The sequence below is a fragment of the Acomys minous genome (assembly GCF_964271855.1).
Source record: "Acomys minous genome assembly, chromosome: 18".
NCBI lineage: Eukaryota > Metazoa > Chordata > Mammalia > Rodentia > Muridae > Acomys > Acomys minous.
This window is the reverse complement of record NC_140501.1, coordinates 14,534,411-14,546,921: the sequence shown is the minus strand read 5'-3', so window position 1 is coordinate 14,546,921 and position 12,511 is coordinate 14,534,411. Positions and strand designations below refer to the sequence as shown.

At 38.4% G+C, this 12,511-nt stretch overlaps 1 long non-coding RNA gene across 1 annotated transcript in view; it reads left to right on the top strand.

Moving 5' to 3' along the window:
- The first annotated feature begins 1,444 nt into the window (after positions 1-1,444).
- LOC311588869 overlaps positions 1,445-12,511 on the top strand; it is a 29,818-nt gene continuing 18,751 nt past the window's right edge. The window contains exon 1 of the long non-coding RNA XR_014776349.1: positions 1,445-1,556. This is a non-coding gene — a long non-coding RNA (uncharacterized lncRNA). The remainder of the gene's footprint in view (positions 1,557-12,511) is intronic.

Here is a 12,511-nt window from a genome sequence, read left to right as displayed (position 1 = left end):
GCCAGCTTGGTATACAGGGTAAGTTGTAGTACAGCAAAGGCTACACAGAGAAACCTTATCTTGAAAAACAAAACAAACAAACAAACTAAACAAACAAAATGAATAAAATAGACTGCAGATTAAAATAGTATTTCTAGGCAGTAAAAATTAAATTATTATTGGCCAGAAAGGAGCTTTAAGTTATTCTTTTACTGAAAAAATTCAAATCAGAGGCCAAGCTGTTCTTTGCATTTATATTTAAAGAAAATCAGCATTTGAGACACACAGAGTAAGCCAGAATTTATTTTATTAACCAATGACTATTAAAGCGCAGTTGCTTCCTCACCTGGGCAGCACAGTAGAGATGTCCCGGTTGTAGGATTGAGGGTAAGCCAGACTGAAGCCAGAGAGAGAGGGAGAGCCGACCTGTTCACTTACCACTTGTATCTCATGAGGTGACATGAGTGTAGGAATAATGCCCTCCCCAGCACAACCCACCCCTTCCCACCTGCTGCGGTCAGGATAGCTGGCCCTGGGCCTGAAGAGCAGGTTAGCTGGCCCAGCCCCAATTGGCCTATAGCACCTGGGAGTGTGGGCCTTGTGTCTCTACTAGGCTGCCCAACCGAGTTGGCTGTGGAGTTGCAGGTGCAATGACTTGGCCCCAAGACCATAAGAGCCAGAGAGCTGACCCTGTCTCCTACGGATAGAGGCACTGGTTGGACTAGCTAGATCAATGCTGGAGAGCTCATCCTGGTGCTGGGGATGCAGGAGAGCCACTAGGAGACCAGGAAGCTACCACCCTTGCCCGGATCCAAGGTGTTGAGTTGTCTCACCTTAAAACATATATCATCAGTGAATGGTTGGCACACAGGAACGAGCTGGTCCTGGTGATCCAAAGCTGCAGGATCTGTATAATACTTTGTGACAACATGATAATTCTGAGAAGGCCAGGTTAGGATCCAATATAGGTGGTATACCAGAAGGCAGAGATCTTGAACCAGACCAATAACTCATTGCAATGCACACTTGCATGTGAAAATGTGTGAACAGAGGGATATATAGTGGAGGGCACTCCCTGACATACTGCAGCTTCCATTCTGAGATGTTTCCTTTGCTTCTTGTTTGCTTGTGAAGTTTTTATTTTAGTCCCGAGGTCGCAAGGGCAAAAGACAGATACAAAGGGACAAGAAGATGAGCAGGACTGGCGTATACAATGTGAAACTCACAAAGAATCTCTAATAAGTTTTTTTCAAGACATTGCTTATTAAGAAATACTAGTTTGAGATGAAGACCTGTCCTAAAGAGCCAGTTCTCAAGACATATCAGACAAAAAATATCAGAAATACAAGGTTTTCCATCTTATTCAGTATAGTCTAGGAGACCCCTAAAAACTGTACTGTCAAAAGCAGGTCGCTAAGGAAGAATCTTGTAGTTCTTTGGAATGTTTACAATTACTAGACCATTCCACGGTATGAATGTTTAATGAGAAAAAAAAAATACCCACATTGTGGGTAATTTGGGGTATTCATTCTCAATGTATTACTTTTTGTGCATACCAAACATCACTATCTGCCAGGGTGAGTATTATGGAGATGAGAAAATATGGGACTTTTAAGACCAATTTTGAATTTACTGAGATCTTAAAAGCAAATGCTTAAGAATTATGCCTGTTAACCTGCACTTCTGCTTCCCTCACATATTTAAGCTTTATTCCTTCTCAAGTCTCTGATGGGGTTGAAGATCAGATAGTTTAGTCGTTCAATTAAGCTTAGTAGGTTAGGGGTTAAGATGTTTTTAGACCAAGATAGATGTTTTAAGTTACTAGAGATGAGATATGATAGATATTGATCTTCATTCAGAATTTTAGACCCAAAAAGATAGGAAATATGTTTACTTCAAGTTTTCCAAATACAAATAGCCAAATCACTATTTGTGTTTGATATGAATATGACATTTATGTAATTCCTGATTTTCTTGTGGTCCTTCCTGCTGCATGTAGTTTATTTTATTCATCTGTAATAATATAAATATATACATTAAGAAAGAATCACATCTATTCTTTGGCAAAGTCTGTACTAAAGCCTTCAAACTTATGGCAGTAAAATAATCAATTGATACTTTTGTACATGACAAAATAATCTAGGTGACATCTATAGAACTTCCAATCTGCACAATATCATATCTATATTTTTAGGGAGCTGGGAAGTATAAATATATATTTAAAATTTTATTTATACTTTGAAAATTTTGCGTAACATTTATTGATCGTGATCACCACCCTTCCTCCAGCTATCCATAGCCAGTTTCCTCTTTCCTCTTTGTGTCTTTTCCCCCTTTTTTTCATTTATTTATTTTTAGTTTGTTTACTTTACATCCCAATTGTAGACCCTCTCTCTTCACCCTCCAGTCCCACCCTCCCTCCCTCAGACCCTCTCCTTCCCTTCCCTAGTCCTCAAAAGGGGAACCCTCCTCCCTTAACAACTGACCTCAGCCTATTATGTCTCATGTAGACTGCCTGCGTCCTCATTTTAACATATCCAAATGAATTTGTGCTGTCCAATATTCTTACATTTTCAGTCTTCCCCAATGGTTGGCTTACCAGAATCTATACTCTTAGAGATAAGAACCTTTCCCTCTTTGGACAGCTAACAATTATCAGTTGGGCTTGTTGAGATCTTGCTGTTGAAACTTCTATGAATTTACTCATATCTTCAACCACTGGCTCTGGATCTCACACCTGTGCACCATCATCTTTAATTTTCTCTAAGATTTATGAGAAGGGCATGTGCAATATGTTCCATTTATGGCTAAGCATTTTGCCTTCTCTTAGGCTCAGCATTGACTTGCTGTGGGTCTGTGCATCTCTGTGTTAATCACCGTCTACTGGAAATAGATGTTGTACTGTCTGTACTGTCCTGGACTTTGGATGATAGTGGCCACGTATGCTCATAGAGAGTGGCACTGAAAAGATGTGGGCTTGTTGGAGGAAGTATGTCACTGAGGGTGGACTTTGGGGTTTCAGATGCCCAAGCCCAACTCATGTCACTCTTTCTTTCTTCCACCTTCCATCCAGCAGAAGAACTCTCAGCTACTTCACCAGCATGATGTCTGCCTGCATGAACTAAGCTTTCCTCCATGAGGACAATGGACTAAACCTCTGAGCTGTAAGCCAGCCCCCAATTAAATGCTTTCTTTTACATGAGTTGCCATGGTTACATTGTCTCTTCACAGCAATGGAAACCTTAACTAAGACAGTTCTAAAGGTTGTGAAATGCATTGATCTAGAAAAAGAATAACTTAATTCTATGTTCTTAGAGTGAAATAGTAGTGCTGGGTTTTCAACTAAGGCCTACATTCTATCTAGCCATATGCTTTTCACTAGGTAACAATGTCAGTTATAAGTTCCACCTTCTGGAGCAAGACTTCAATTCTAATGATGAAATGTTTGCTTAGTCTTCCGAAGCTCATGTCTATATCGCACAATTGCGTATGTCTTGCTGAACACATCATTATGATACTGTAGAACTTTGAACTTTTTTATGAATACTGTCAAACATGCTTCATCTGGCACAACTTACTGCTTAGAGAGAAACTCAAATTAGTTTGTACTGTGGATGCAACATAATTCAAGTATACTGCTCTTAAGTATTTTATGTGTCTTAGCTTATTTTCTATTGCTGTGATAAGACACCATGAACACAGGCAACATGCACAAGTCACATTTTATTGGGTACTTGTAGCTGCAGAAGACTAACATTGTGACTGTCAAGACAGAAAGCATAGTAGTGGATGGGGAGGCAATCAAGTACTAGTAGTAGCAGAATGCTACCCTCATGATCCATAAGCACAGGACATAAAGCGCCATAACTATGAATTACATTGGAATATTTTTATTAGTGTTTTAATTTAGTTATTCATTTTATATCTCAATTGTTGCCCTCTCCCTCCTCTACTCCTGGTCCCTCCCCTCTGCCCATCCCTTGTCCCCCTATCGCCCCTCCCTTGCCCCTCAGAAAAGAAGAGACCTCCGTTGCAAACCTGCCAAAGCACAGGATTGTTTACTTTCCATTTCCCAGTGTCCTGGCACGGCAGCCACACCAGAGTGAAGTGACTGAAAGGCATGCAATTGAGTCCATGTCAGAGACAGCCTCCATCCCCTTTCTGGGGTGCCTGTAGGGAGGCTAACTTCCCGTTCAGTATATATGTGTAGAGGGTCTAGATCCAGTCTGTGCCTGGTCCTTGGTTGGTGCTCCAGTCTTCAGAAGCCGCTCTAGGCCTATGTTAATTGGGACTGTTGGTCTTCTGGTGGAGCTCCTGTCCCCTTTAGGTCTTTCTATGTATCCTCCACGTCTACAACGCTCTCTATGCTCTGCCCAATGCTTGTCTGTGCCTCTGCTTTTCTGTTTTGATCCATTGCTAAGCAGTGCCTCTCAGAGGACAGTTTTGTTTTCTTTTCCTTTTAGATTATTTACATGGTGCATTACATTGATGGATTTTCTTATGTTGAACCATCCCTGTATCTCTGGGTTGAAACTTATTTGATCATGATGGATGCTCTTTTGGAAGTGTTTCTGGATTTGGCTTGTGAGTCTTTTATTGAGAAATTTTTTATCAATGTTCATGAGGGAAATTGATACAATATTTTATTTCTTTGTTGAGACTTTGTGTGATTTAGGTATCAGTGTGACCGTGGCCTCGTAGAATGAGTTTTTCAATGCTTTTTTAGTTTCTGTTTTGTGCAATAGTTTGAGGAGTATTGGTATTAGCTCTTCTTTGAAAGTCTGGTGGAATTCTGTCCTAAAACCATCCATCCCTAGGGGTTGTTGTTGTTGTTGTTGTTGTTGTTGTTGTTGTTGTCGTTGTTGTTGTATGACTGCTTCTATTTTCTTAAGGGTTATAGAGCTGTTAAAATGTGTATATGATCTTGATGTAACTTTGGAAAAGAAATCTATCAAGAAAACTGCCCATTTCCTTTAGATATCCCAATTTTGTGGAATACAGGCTTTTGAAGTGAGACCTAAGGTTCTTTGGATTTCCTCAGAATCTGTTATGTCCTCCTTTTCATTTCTGTTTTTGATGATTTGGATACTGTCTCTCTGCCTTTTTAGTTAGCTTGGCTAGTGGTTGTGTATCTTGTAGGGGCTATATGGCCCTGTGCATTGTTGCTTCTGTTCTTATGGAGACCTCTAGCCATTTGGGTATCCCTCATGTTAGCAAGCCTAGTCTTCGCTGATGATGGTTGGCCTCTAGGATTACAGGTATAGCTGGTGGTCCTGGATAGTAGCAGACCTCTTAATTTCCTAGGTGGTAGCAGGCAACTGGGGCTACAGGGAGAATTGGTAGATAATGGCTGCTGGTCTATAGGATTACAGGTGGAGAGGGGGATTAGGGAATGGGGCATACTAGATACTGTTGGTCTCTGATGGGGCCAGTTCCTCCTGTTCCCTGATGGCCGCTGTTCTCCTGTGGTTGCTGGTCTCCTGTCCCAAGGTGGTTGCTGCTGTTCTCAAGTGACAGCCAGTCACTGAGTACTGGGGTAGAGATGTGGCCCAGGAAGTGTCACATACTCCTTCAAAGGCTTAAAAGGATGCTGGACCATCCTGGGAGTAGGAGTTGGGACCAGGGTTGGAATTGGTTATTATGGACAAGGTAGAGTTCACTTCTGTGCTGTATTCTATCAGGTCAGGAGACGGGACAGGACTCTCTCCTGCTGTCCCCAGGTGGTTTCAGTTCACTGAGGATTGGGATGAAGATGTGGCTCTGGAAGTGCTGTGCACCCCTAAAAAGGACCTAGAGCTCACTGAGTGTATGGGAACTGGGTGCCTGTGGCCCAGGTAGAGCATGCCTCTGTGGCTGGGCTCTAGCAAGCTAGGAGGGAAGAGGCATTTGAAACCTCTAGCTCAACCTCAGTTTAACACCACTTCTAGTAAGATACACCTCTTAATCCTTCCCAAAGTGTTCTACTGACAGTGGATCAAATATTTAAATATATGAGCCTGTAGGGGCTTCTCTCAATTGAAAAAATGCACCACACATCCTAAAGTAGGAGATGTTTTCCTAAATTGCTGGGTAAATTGATTGGTTTCCAGAAGAACTTGAGGAAAAGAACAATTTACATTAATTGTGGTTTCGATTGTTACTGTGGCAAAAGAAATGAAATCTCTTTCATGACAATGCTGAACATCCATTGTTGTGCATAGTGTTACTGATAAGAGTTCTGCCTGCTGTTTTGGAAGACACTGAAGGATAATCCAGGCTTGGATACGTGCCATTTTATGATTCAAGACATGCTTCACTGGGGAAGAGAATGGTTTGGAAGAATAGCAGAATGGCTCAAAATACTGAAATTATGATATTGTTAGGAAAAATGTGTGCCCAGTGGTTATGTGTAGTGATACATGAATAATTTTCATCAAGTGACCAATATATGACATTGTTCTTATAAAGGTGTGATACAAAGTCAAGGAAACAGGATGTATAAATTGCACTGGGCACTCTTAGAATCTCATTATTCTTGCTAATGACCTACTTATAGAACTTTTGCTTCCAACTCAGTTAACCTTGGACCCAGATTTATTGTATTCCGGGGAAGAAATCTTTTCACAATGCCCCTATTAAATTTAAAATTGAAAAGCCTCCTGGATAGTAGAGACACTTTCCTGCCATTCAGAGAAGATGTGTATAGAATGAAATATTTTGCTGACTTCAGTGGACAGTTTCTTTTTTCCAAGGTAAGTATAAAAGATGAATTTATCACATTTACCTTCAACAAATAAGGGCCATGGCATTTGGACATACTTTTTTACATAGCTTTACAAGTGAGGAAGTTTTAGTGTTACCTTTACCCCTTTTACTGTTTTTAATAGGAAAAGATGTGAATAAATGATCAGTTTCACATATGAGAAATGGTGAAAATAAATCAAGTCAAATATGTAATTTGTAGGGAATTCCTAGTCTAATTACTAGAGATATTAAGCTTTACTTCCTTCTGTCACCAAATACGGGGAAGAAGAAACAAAAAAAGAGGATACAAAAAAACAAGTGAGACTGAGGCTGAAAGTATGAGCAAGGGTGAGGAGGCTGGGGTGGCGTGCCTTCCTTACTAGACAAGTGTAAGGTCAGGTTCAAGTACAACTCTATAGAACATGGATAAAATATTGACACTGAGGTCTAAAGAAGGAAACCAAAGGGCTTTTCCTATTGCTTGACTGCAGCTTAAGATGAAAACAAGTTCTAAGACAAGGAAATCGTTATGTAAACAGAGAAATATCTTAAGACTGTAAGAGCATTAAATGGTTTGGAAGAATAGCAGAATGGCTCAGAATACTGAGTTATGATATTGTTAGGAAAAATGTGTGCCCAGTCGTTGTGTTTACTTATAGAGTTTACCTATAACCCTTGTATACTACCTTTATTCTGGGGATTGTTATTAAAAACCCTGATTATCATTCTAGCAAAAGCAAAGATTAATTCAGCATACCTCATGAAATTCACACATGAAAAGAATGTATTTAATTTTTATGAATTTCACATCATTTTATGGGGGCTGGAGAGATGGCCTAGAAGTTAATAATTCTTGCTATTCATTGAGTGGAATTGAATTTACTTCTAAGCACTCATGTTGGATGACTTATTAATCTTCCTTTAAATTTAGCCCTGAGGAGTCGTGATGCCCTCTTCTGACCTCTCACATACACACACACACACTTTTTCCCAAACAAAATATTTACAAATATCTATTAGTATTCATTGTTTTTAGACCAGACATCATTGCAGGTATCATTTAGTGGATTTTTTAATCTCTCAGTTTTGTTGTCTTTGCTTTATTTTTTGGTAGTACTGTGTATAATAATGTTTACTTTAGTAATGTAGTTACAGAAGAATACCACAGACTAAGAATTTCAAAGCATATAATTGTGTTTTATTGTTGTTGTATGTTTCTAATTCTGGGGATTGGATGTCCAAGATTAATGAGTTGATACAGTAGTACTGTACTTCTGTTGGAAATTTTTCTATTGTATGTTTTTAAATGTTCCTAATATTTGACTAAGTTTTATGATGCCTAAGTTTAGTTATTTAAGGATCTCAACAGTCACATTAGATTACAGCCTTTTCCTAATGGCCAAGTTTTACCTTAATAGCATCTTTAGTATTTTTTTTTTCATGAAAAGCCTGCTTCTAAAGTGTTGGAAGTTAAGAATTGAAGGATTCGAAGACAGAACTCATCCCCTAGCAAAAGAAACACTTTCTAGGCCCCAGCCCTTTCCCTTGTAAAACAAGAGAAACAAACAAGAAACAACAAAACAAAATAACAAAAGATCATGATCTCTATGTCTTCTCTTCTTTCTCCTTGCTGTATCTTTACTACTAAACTTCAGCAAAGCCCCAGCCTGAAGTGAAGAGAATTATTCTTGCCCATGTTTTTAAGACACAGGATACAAATACATTGTTCCTTTTTTGATGCTATTGCACAGTTTGAATGAAGACAATTTAAACTCCCTTGGTTGGTATAAAAACAATGCAGACTTGCAAAAATTCATTCATTTCAAAGAGTCAAATCAATTCAGTAAGAACAGGTACTTGGATATTGAAATATCTTTTGGATCTAAAACATACTTTTATTCTTGATGCCTCTACAATATTAGCAGGTCCAATGTGTCTATTCCAGTTAATAGATAATCAGAATTGGCATTCTGTCATTGTTCTAGTGTTCATGCTATGGGTAAGTTTAGGTAGAGGCAACTACAGGTGGGAAAGCTTGAGGTTTATAAAATGTGACAGCGTATCTAGAAAAGCTTGATGAAAGTGATGATTCTGAAGATAATCAATGCTCAAATATGGAATAGCCTTAGAAAAATAATTAAATGGTAAAAAGTTTTGTGTTTATTATTGATATTTGATATATTAGTGACATTTATTTTAAAAAAGCAGGGCATGTGAATTCGATAAATCAAGTAGACACAGAAAGAAAACAAAAGAGATGTTGGGGTTTACAAGTTTAGGAAAGCTAAAAATCTCTGCATTTTAGATAATAAAAATATGCTGGATATGTTGATAAATATCTGTAATCCAAGAATTTAGGGAGGCAGAGATAGGTGGATCTCTGTGTGTTCAAGGCCAGCCCAGTCCACAAAGGAGTCCAGAATAGCCAAGGCCACACAGAGAAACCTTGTCTTGAAAAACAACAAAAACAAAAAATAAAGAAATTGACGTTGAATAATAAGACTCCATTAAGATTTTCATTTAAAATATCAGTTTTTGATTAAAAAAAACTTTTCAGACTGAGTAAGCATACAGGAGAAAAAGCAGGTTTGCAAATTATAATTGGGAACGAATGCTGATCTTTTTGTTTCTATGTAAAAGACTTGTAGCTATTGCATCAGAAAGTTTTAGAAATATGAAAACAAATCTTCATAAATGTACTGAAAGCCTCTCTGATAGGTCTTCACCTCTGCTAGGAGAGGACCTCATTGCCTACCTAAGGTAAAATCCCTGAAGCCTTAGGGACATGAAGAAACTCCTGGATTTGAGCATCAGAAACAACGGAGACTGCTACATGTACTGATCTTGATCACGGAAGCCACACCTTTCCTTCCACAGGGACACAACCCGAGCTGCTTCATTGTCACTAAACACCGCCTGCTGAATGGATTTCTTTTTGTATTTGTATATCTAAATAATGCTTTGTTTGAGACTGGGTTTTAATTTGTAGCTCAGGCTGATATTTGAACTCATAACAGTCTCCTTGGCGTTGGTAGACTTGTACCATCATGCTTTACTTCTTTTGTTTCTAACACATGAAGTTTTAAAATTGATATTTTTTTTTGTAACTGCCATTGGAAACTGCACATCTTTAGGGAGTGCTGTGTGGTTTGTGTGCACTGATAGCCAGTGTTTAATCAGAACAAGCACATCCTTCTCTTCCTCAGATACCATTTCCTTCTATTAAATAACTCACATTCTTTCCTTATATCTCACTTGAATATGTAGCACATTATCATTGTCTGTGGTGACCCTGCTTTGTAAAGGAATAATAAGTCAATTATTTTATTACAGCAGGGTATCAACTGATCAACCTTTGCCCATTCTCCCTTCCACTAGTGCTCAGTCTTGTGGGAGCCATTATTCTATACTCAAATTCTAAGAATTGATTTTGATAACAGATGAATGAGAACACTGCCTACTTCTGATTCAGGCTCTGCTGTTCCCAGTTCATGGTGACACACTGAAGAAGTTGGGTTACAGTGTTGGTTTCATTTTCATTCCCCAAATTTTCTAGATTTCCTACTACAACACTGGGAGTCAAATAAAGCTTTTCTAGTGCAAGAGTGAAATCAGAGATGCAAATAGAACATGGGATAGGCATTGGGATTTCTTTGGATAGGTTGGGAAATAAGAGTGTGAGGACTGAATACAGTTTGAAACAAACCCGAGCAGGAAGATTGACTTGGAACGAAGAGATGATTGTTCATAAAGTGCAGTGATCATCCTCTGAACACAAGGCTGTAGCCACTTCCTAGAAATCTTGCACTGAGCTAGACTTATTGCCTATGGAATTTCACAATGAGGGATATTGTTCTTTTAAGTTTGCTAACGCAATTTCTCATTCAAGAATTCCCCATCACACTTGCTCTCCACCAACTGAATCTTGATATTCAGATGATTGTTTCAGGTTATCCACTGGGATTTTCATACCAATGTCAGTCTTTCTCTTCCTACTACCACCAACAGCCGCATTGATTTTTGTTGTGTGTGTTTTGTTAACTTGTTAAAATGTGGAGATTCACCAGCTCCTGCTGATAGTACAGCTTCATCTCTGTATTTCATCAATTTTCCCTTCATTGTCTTTTATCAATATGGAAGTTGTGTTCTGGAAGTATATATATATTGAGCTCTTAAAGGTTTAACTCTCTTTGAAGTTGTTTATTAAATAATATCCATTTCAATGATTGAAATTATCAGGCGGAATGTGAATCATTTGGAGTGTCGGTGGGTACAGATGAAAGTGAAATAAAGGGAGAGGAGAATGCTTGGAAAAATAAAATAATGAAATTCCATGTTTCTTAAGCACACATCTTGTTAATACCCATGCAATGTCATGGAAAGATAAAGCTACTTGGTCACCTCACTGGAGTTTCCTTCTAGAAGACCACACATAGCTGATTTAAGGCCCAAATCTGATAAAAGGAAGCTTGTGCTTTATGTCTGGCCACAGGAAAGCACAACCAAAGGACCCGTGCTTATACAATCTGGAGTTGATCATCAAGTGAAGAACATTTCTCTCCTGGGAACTCTAGCTTTGCATACTTCTGGCAGGTGGAAACCACAAGTAGTAAGAGCATACTTCAGTGATGAGAAAATTTTAGAGAGAAAAGCAATCTGTTTTAGTATTGTTCAGTTAGCTTAGTATTTAGTTCACAATTGCAGTTTAACCTCATCAGTTAATTAAACAACATATTAGATCCTTGGGATTTTTTTTTGTGTTTTGTTTTGTTTTTGTTTGTTTGTTTTGTGTGTGTGTGTGTGTGTTGTTTTTGTTTTTTTTATGAAGATATCACTGAAGTAAACCAGTTGCTAGGATAGGATAGGGTTGGAGGGCTCTGCAACAAAATGTGTTCGTTGTTCTGGCAAAAAAAAAAAAAAATCTGTCTTATTATCACATCAAAATTTGAAAGCCTGACACTCTGCCATTTTTCGTAACTGAGAAATATACAATTTTTTGGAATGCCCTACATGCACTCAAAATTTTCCCTTCTAACTGTGCTGAAATGACTGTGCTCTAAGCCTAGTAATCATAGCACTGTTCTATGTATATATGGAGCTATAAATGCTGGATCTACAGAGAATTAAGAGACAACCTCCATTAACCAATGCAAGTGTTGCGTTTTCTGCAGTAGAACCAGTAGGGTCTCTACAATGTTCTCAATTAAAAGATTGTAGGCAAATATTCTTTCAAATATTAAATAAAATTCACTCTTATTCTGCAAAGTACTGACTTATAACTTAAAAAATATACATCTTTAGCAATTTAATTTGTGCAGCATATCAGCACATTAAATTATTTATTTCCTACTCAAAGCATTCCTACGTATCCAAAGTAGAGTAGGTCACTCTTTGTCATAGTTCTACATGTGAAAAGCTTATTTACATACTAAAAGGATACAACTTTAAGATGATGATGATGATGATGATGATGATGATGATGATGATTATTATTATTATTATTATTATTGTCTTTGCATCTGTGTCTTTAGTCACTCTGGTTTAGGAAAAGTTATATCCTTCTCATGCAGGAGACACACTCTGACTTCATTTCTTTGTGTTGTTTTACTGCCTTCACCATGATCTCCTTATGCATTTTAGGGTAAAGAAAACAAACTCTGGTGCCCCATATTTGTCCATGTGCCCTTGATGGGGAGGCCCGATGGCACTTGGAGGAAGGATAGCAGACTACCAAGAAGAGACTTGATACCCTAGCATCATATTCAGGGGGGAGGAGGTCCCCCTCAGTCACAGTCATAGAGAAGGGGAA